Source organism: Aythya ferina, assembly GCF_964211825.1.
Source record: "Aythya ferina genome assembly, chromosome: 2".
NCBI lineage: Eukaryota > Metazoa > Chordata > Aves > Anseriformes > Anatidae > Aythya > Aythya ferina.
In genome coordinates this window covers 2,364,759-2,373,102 of record NC_140297.1, presented here as the reverse complement: position 1 = coordinate 2,373,102, position 8,344 = coordinate 2,364,759, and the positions used below count along the sequence as shown (strand labels likewise).

The window sequence follows — 8,344 nt, the reverse complement described above, 5'->3', positions numbered from 1 at the left end:
ATTAATCTTCCTGTGCTGATTTATGATGTTTGCACAGTCTTTCCCATCTCTGCAGCAGAGCTGGTAGAAAGAATTTGTTGTCTAGTTCTTGATTTAGTGCATTAACTTCCAGGGTTTAGACTAGCAAAGAGCTTTAGGACCAATGTGTTTTGCCCTCCTACAAGACCAAAATGCTTTGCTGGACAGGATTTTTCAGACGATTGCTCTCAGTGCAGCTTTTCCTCAATATTTGATTGTCCTTTTGGAGGGGAAAAAAAAAAAAAAAAAAAAAAAAGCTTGAGACATACAACTACACATACAACTACAAGTTTCCAGGGTGAGGGTTTCTGTGCTATATCCCCCCAGCTGTGGAAGAAAATGCAATTCTCTGTCCCTAGCACACCTGGGTGAGGGCTGCACCCAGCTGTCCTGGGTTGGAGACAAGCTGCTAAGATGAAGAAACAGAGATGGGCAGAACTCCAGGTTGTTTATAAAAGTTTTCTCAGTTCATTGTTAAACTCATTGACCTGAGCTTATCCTACCACTGGAGTTACCAACTGCTGGAAAGTTCCCATTTGAAACTAAGCTTATAATGGAGCTGTCTGCTGCTGGATGCTGTGTGCTGCAGGTGAGCTAGACTAAATTAACTGACAGGCTAAAGATCCTGCACCAAAGTCCAGAGCCTGCTGGGGGTTCAGGACATAAAAACACCAAATGGGTCAGACCAAACATCCACCTAGCGCAATATCCTATTTCATAAAGTTGCAAATACCAAATGAATGCAAGAATGTGGTGAGCGTATGGTAATGTTTCCATCAAATACTCTCACAGTCTATAACAGTTTCTGCCTTTGGGATTTCCTAAGCTGGACTTGATTTCTGTGCATTTTGTACCTTTTAATGGTTTTCTCTTTCACTGAGTTTCCCTGTGAACTCCTGCAAACTTTCTGTGTCTAAAACATCCAGTAACAGGGAGATCCTCACCTTCACTGCCCATATAGTGAACTATCCCCATGCACTAGTACGACAAACTACATCTTTATTTTATTTGCTTTGAATTTACCACCTGCCTACCAGTGTCATTTCATGCCACCTATTTCTCCTATGGGGACAAGTGAAAATTTAACATCTGAAAGGAATTCTCAAGTTTTTTGTTGTTGTTTTGTTTGCTTTTTCTTGTATTTGAGGGCTTTGAGGAGTTGGGGATTTTGTTTTACTAAATATTTTGGGGGGGGGGGAAATCATAAGGTTTGTTTATTTTTCCAGTGTCCCTTTTAATATCTACATTTTACAATGAAATAAGTATTTCCCTTCAGTTCAAGCAGAACTGAAGAGGTTAATATTTTTTTTTCCCCTGTCCAGTTGTCATCCCTTTCAAAGCCCTGTAAGGCAGGTATTTTCTGACATAACTTTGGGCATTTTGTTTAGTATCCAATTTAGAAGGGTTGTTACCTTCCAGAGAGAGAGGGAGATCTGAGAGGAACTAAGTTACCCTCTGCACATGCCTTTCTGCATCCTCTGGCTAATGAGTGACACAGATCTCCTGCCTTGCTGGCTGCTTTTCATCCTGTCTGTGCATTTATCCATTCCTGCCTACAAGAAAATCCTTGTATATGTCTCTCTTATATTACAGCCCACTTCTTTTATTATTATCATTATTATTACTTTTAACAGGGCGTTCTACAATGTACCAAGGTCACTTGAATTTGAAACCTCTTTTGGAACATACCTAGCAGTCCAGAGTAACTTTGTGTCCTCCACAAGTATAATAGGATCCTTTCCTCTTCCACCAACCTTGTCCTGAATGGAAGTGCAAATACCTCCAGAGACAGCACAGATGCCAACATATCCCAGCTTGTTGCATCCTTCCATTTTGAAAGCTAACCCTCTATAGCTAACCTTTAGTAGAGCTTTGTCTCTGGTCCTCTTTCCTACTTTTGTCTGGGTCCTATTTTCCCTTTTTTTCTTGAAAGATGTGAGGGCCTAGAGCCTTCTTATAGGTAATATTCTCTGTCTCTCTGCCATGTTCAAGGTTTCTTTGTCCAGGTATTAGATGAATCAACCAGAGGAGACGTGATCACCAGTATGGATGAATTCATTAAAGAGGTTCAGACTGGAAGCAGTCTGGGCTGCAGTGACCATACCCTGGTTGAATATGTGATCAAGGAATATGAGCCTGGCAAAGAGTAGTCAGGACACTAAAATTTTAAAGAGTAAAAACTCAAGCTATCTGAAGACCTGTTTTTCCCCTGAAATGCTGTCCTTAGGGACAGTGGAACAGATCTGAGCTGGTAACTCTTTAAGGACAGTTTTCCTAGAGTACAAGAACTCTTCATCCACATGTGTTAAAGCAGGCAGAGAGGGCAGAAAACCTGGATGGCTGAGCAAGGACCTGCTGGGCAAACAAGGGAGAGAAGAAAATACATGGGCAGTGGAAGCAGGGAAACAGGGACTGGGAAGAGTACAGGGATGCAGTCCCAATGTGGAGGGATGGGATCAGGAAAGCCAAGGCACAGAGGAAACTAAGCTTGGCAGGAAATGCAAAGAATGGATTCTATAGGTACATTGACCAGAAAAGAAGGACCAAAGAGAGCGTGCCCCCTCTGATGGATGAGAAGGGTGTACTGGTAACAACAGAAATGAAAAAGGCTGAGGTACTCAACTTCTTTGCCTCAGTCTTCACTGCCAGCCAGTCTTCCCACACCTCTCATTTCCCTGAACCTGTAGATGAGGGATGGGGGAGCAAAGTCCCCTCACTGTAAACAAAGAGCAGGTTTGAGACCACCTGATGGAACTCAACAGGTACAAGTCCATGGGGCCTGATGCCATGCATCCCAGAGCCCTAAAGGAACTGGCTGATGGAGTTGCCAAACCTTTCTCCATCCTCTTTGAAAGTCCTGGCAGTCAGGTGAAGTCCCTGGTGACAGGAAAAAGGGAAACACATTTTTCAGAAGGATAAAAAGGAGGACCTGGGGAACTACAGACTGGTGAGTCTCACCTCTGTGTCTGGGAAGATCGTGGAAAAGATTCTCCTGGAAGCAATGTTAAGGCACATGCAAGACAAGGAGGTGATCTGGGTCAGCCAGCAGAGCTTCACCAAAGGCAAATCATGCCTGACCAATCTGGTGGCCTTCTATGATGGAGTGATTGCAACAGTCTACAAGGGAAGACTGACAGATGTCATCTACCTGGACCTCTGTAAAGCCTTTGACACAGTTCTCCATGACATCCTTATCTCCTGATTGGAGAGATAAGGATTTGAAGTGTGGATAATTCAGTGGATAAGGAATTACATTGAAGGCTGCACCCAGAGAGGTGATCAATGGATCTATGTCCAGGTGGAGGCTGATGATGAGTGGTGTCCTGTAGGGGTCCATCTGGGAACTTGTGCTAATTAATATCTTTATCAATGACAGACAAGGAGATCAAGTGCACCCTCTGCAAGTTTGCAGATGACACCAAACTGAGTGGTGCAGCTGATACACCAGAAGGAAGGGATGTCATCCACAGGGACCTGGACAAGTTAGATAAGTGGGCCCATGTGAACTTAATGAGGTTCAACAAGTCCAAGTACAAGGTACTGCACCTGGGTCAGGGCAATTCCACACGTTAGCACAGACAGGCAAAAGAACTCATTGAGAGCAGTCCTGGGAATCCAGGGGAAGATGAAAACCTTAACATGAGTCAGCTGTGTGTGCTTGCAGCTCAGAAGGCCAACTGCATCCTGGGCTACGTGACCAGCAGGCTGAGGGAGGGGATTGTGCCCCTCTTCTCTGCCCTTTTGAGGCCCCACCTGGAGTACTTTGTCCAGGTTTGGGGCTCCCAGCACCAGAAAGATGTGGACCTGTTAGAGCAGGTCTTGAGAAGGGCCATGGAGATGATCAGAGGGGTGGAGCACAACTTCTGTGAAGATGGGTTGAGAGAGCTGGGGATATTCAGCCTGGAGAAGAGAAGTCTCCAGGGACACCTTATAACAGCCTTCCATGGGAGCCTACCAGAAAGCTGAAGAGGGCCTCTTTACAAGGGCATGTAGTGATAGGAGAAGGAGTAATGGCTTTGAATTGAAGGAAAGTACATTTAGATTAGATATAAGGAAAAAATATTACTCTGAAGGTAGTGAGGCACAGGAACACATTGCCCACAGAAATTGTGGATGCCCTATCCCTGGAGGTGTTCAAGGCCAGGTTGGATGGGGCTCTGAGCAACCTGATCTAGCGGGTGGTGTCCCTGCCCATGGCAACAGGCTGGAACTAGGTGATCTTTAAGTTCTTTTCCAGACAAAGTCATTCTATGATTCTATGAGGTTTCTTGACTGTGGCTGGCCTGTGAGTGAAGTTTTAGGCTCAGCCACTGCACTGGGGCTTGCAGCAGAAGGGCAGCTGCCCTGTAAGAGCAGAAGATGCTAAATCCACTTATGATGAGTCTCACACAAAACCTGGGAGACTTTACACACCTGAAGGGAGCTCTCAGTTTTTGCTCACTGGTGACTCTGGCTTAGCTGAACCTGCTTTTACAATGTTCTTTTTGGAAGGGCTGCCTCTGAGTAACTGTTGATCTTGCTGTAACCCTGGACACCACTTGTTTGTTTAAACTTCCGTTGGGTGAGGTGACCTTCTTGCATATCAGCTGCAAAGATGACAAGTTTATCTCTTGCCATTGATTCAGCTCTCCATTCTCCTCACAGACAAAATCCTGTCACATGCTGTGGGGATTTGTTTAGCACGTCAATTCATCCTCCTGTATATTCATCATCAGTTTTCAAATGCAGTGAAATTAGACTGGAGGAGTAAGCAGAAAATAGATGTCTTTCTGGTAGAGGGAGCTTACCGTGATCTTCCTCTGTAGTTTGAATTTCACCATGTACCAACCTTATCATTATTAACTTCACTTCTGCTTCTCTCATTATCTTGCACTGGGCTCAAAGAGCAGAGGAAGGGAGGATCAGCAGCCTCGGATTTCCTAGTAACTGTTTTCATTATGTGCAGGAGGTCCAGGACACTTGCAAACTTCAGACCTATTTCTTGAAAAAGAAATACATCCTACCAATCTATTTTTATTATATATAAGCTTAGATCCTGGTGCTTTTAGCCTTGAGCAAGGCACAATACTCTTACACTCTGAGATGAACCCTTTCTCTTTACCTTTTTGCAAGGCACTTGTGAATCAAACAAGCAAGACAAATAGAGACATGAATGGCACAGAGATTTAGCGGTAGATGCTGAAGGGGAAAATATATTTTGTAGATAAGCTTTTATCCACTCTGCTAAGAGTGCACTCTCCTTTGTTATAGAGACCCACATTTAGGTTGCTTGATGACTTTACCCACACCAAAGAGCTCCCCCCATCATACAGCTTAAAAAACTAGAAGAGTTTCCAAAATCTTGGAATTGACCTGCAGATGTAAGGGATAGAGGCCAGTTGTGAAAACTGTGCACAGTGTGCACTTCATGCATACTCCATTACACACCTTTCGTCTTCACCTCTGGCATAAGAACTGTTACATCAGTATGTTCTGGGCCACCCTGAAGCTTCTGTATGGTTGGTACCACTAAGATCAGCATCAAGTTTTGGCAACAAAATTGACTTTGCCTGCAGGGGCTTCCAGTGTGGGTCCAACCTTTAAAAGGTTCTCAGGATGGGGTTGAGGCACTCAAAACCATGGTGTTCAATAGCAGGAGCTCTGCAACAATTTCTGTGCCTAAAAGGTAGGGCATTAGTATGCTGTCCTTGCCTTCCACATGGAGAAAACAGAGCATATACGTTTGTCCATGGCTCCTGGATAGTCACACCACAGGGAATATAGACCTGGCTTCATGAGTCCTAGCACATTTCACCATCCCACAACCATACAGTTTCTCAAACACAGGTTTTCAACCAACACTCTGGAGCACTCTTGGATTTAATTCTGTTTCCTCATTTGAAAGGCTTGGAAGGGAGTGCTAGCTTACCAAGCCGAATTGGCTCTCATGCCTTGTAGTCATTTCTTATTTCTCCAGGAATGGCTGTTGATGGCAACATTTTTAACATCCATGTGAACAACTCCTCACTTTCCCCACTCTGGTTTTCCTGTTTGTGACTGAATTCCAGGCAGTTTTCTTTCCTCATAGCATACATTTCCAAAAACAACCACCTTAGGCAAACAAAGAAGAACCAAAAAACAAAGAAAAATTTCTCCACGCTCAAATCATCCTTTTGGCAGCCTCTCAGCACCATTGCAAAACCCATATATCTTTCAACATTACTGGCCAAAGACTTTCTTAGAGAGCAGTGATATTCCACCACGTGGATATTTTGCACAAAGACAACTCATGTAGTAGGTTACAAAAGCCTAAACAGTGCATCAGGGAACATGGAGTGACCCAGGATCTTCCAGGGTGTCAGGTACAACACACCAATTTGTTGGCTAGGAATGGAAATGTTAAACATCAGGTGCATCCTAACATCAGCAAACGTTCTCTCCATCCAAGAGCATGTTGAGAGGCTGTAAGATATATAGAGCCACAACAAAATTATAGTTTTTGTAAACCTATAGTTTAGTGCAAACATCCATATGAGCTTACCAACACGTTGCTCCCTTTGTCTGGTCAGGATAGGGAAGGTCACAAGCTTGGAAGGCATCTTTGAAAACTCAGGTAAGATAGAAGTATCATTTTTGTAGTAGTATAGTGAGAGAAGTATTGGACTTGATTGGCCATGAGGAAAGGAAGAATATTTATTATTGGCAGTTGTAGAAGACAAAATATTTATTATATATATCTGTCAGGGATGCTTAATTCATCTTTCAACTAGATGAATTTTTGAGTTTTTTTCCAGTCTTCCTTTTCTCTGACTCTTTGAAATATCTTCCAGGCTGCTGGTCTGCATTCATTTTATTTTTTGCTGACTTTCCTGATATTGTTATTTTTCTGTTTAGGCCAATAAATTTTGAAAGTGTCTTTTATCTTAAAATGTGTATCCTCAATCTTAAAACATCCAAGCCATGAAAATAGCCACTTCTTTTCCACTTCATTGAAATTTCTGGCTCCTGCTAACCAGCTCCTAAACTTTGCCACTATTTGGCATTGTACACGAGGGTTGTATAACAAAAAGTTTTCAAAAAAGTTAAACCTTGGCCATTATCAGGATTTCTTAAGGAGGTATTTTAAATACAAATTATTAAAGGGATGACAAAGGGTGGCAAACCATTAGATTTGGGTTAGAAGTTTTTTAAGTACCTGTATAAATGTCTAATGAAGTCACTTGAATGTAGTACAAGTTCTGAATTCTCTAAGAAACATGGATTCCAATATCAGTTATACAAAATTCTCTTCCTCATTTAATAAACCGTGTTTAATAGTAAGAGGATATACCAAGGTAAAAATTGGCATAAAAATGTACTCAGCATGTTGTTTTAAATGAGAGGATTTTATTATTATTATTATTATTATTTTCCATGTAAAATAGTTCACAGCAAACTTTCAAAAGATGTTTATAAGGGCAGACACAGAAAGCACTGTTGCTGTCAATAAATAAATAAATAAATAAATGAGCTGGAAAAGGAGTCTGAAGCTGTCTTCTGAAAGGAACCAAATAAAAGGTACTTACAGGAATCAGATTTTAAAGGAAGAGCTCACCTAATGAGTGAGTCCAGTGCTGACGCATAGCTAAATGGTCTGGGTTTTCATCTATTTTTCTTTTCATGATTTTTGAGCCTTGAAACTGAGGTGCAGAAAAACTCCCTTTTTGATAAAGAAGACAATGACATGATGGCATCATCAGTGTCAACCTCACCATTTTCTTCAGAACCAGGTTACCGTGTAACTAACTTCTGCATTCAACCCCTCTAAGGTTTTGGGCAACGGTGTTGGTACAAACCAAAGGAGGCCCCTGGGAGCCAAGTGGGTTGGAAGCAATGCTTGTTAGCATAATGGGATGTGGGAAACAATTTGCATTTGTTACTGGAGAAGGCATCTGTTCTTTGTTAATTGGATAGCAGAGCAGGAAAGCTATCTGATGTGCTAATTTGTTGGTCTGGCATGTGTTGAGATGGGGTAGTGGGAATGTTCTGGCAGTGTGTGATGAGGAAGTCTTCCTAAGGCAAGGCTCTTTTGACAGGGAGATTTTTGATGGCTTGAAAGGTTATAGTAACTTAAAAGGTAATGTTAATGTGGAAGTGATGTAAATAAACACAGATTGTTGTTCAAATAATTAAAGAGAGTATTGTGAGATAGATACCTCTTCACTGCTCTCAACGGTTATATAAATTCAGTAGTTTAGGTATTAAAATGATATAGTTCATTTGTGTTGTTTTTTTTTTTAAGACAGTTTGAGCATCTGTTACATATCTTGTTTTTTTCAGGCCAAGAAGGTGGAAAAACTAAAAGGGA

General features: G+C 42.1%; 1 long non-coding RNA gene across 1 annotated transcript; it reads left to right on the top strand.

Moving 5' to 3' along the window:
- The first annotated feature begins 500 nt into the window (after nt 1-500).
- On the top strand, nt 501-3,284 carry LOC311432800. The gene is made up of 2 exons (XR_014690340.1): nt 501-607; nt 2,011-3,284. It is a non-coding gene; the product is annotated as an uncharacterized lncRNA (long non-coding RNA).
- The last annotated feature ends 5,060 nt before the right edge of the window (nt 3,285-8,344 follow it).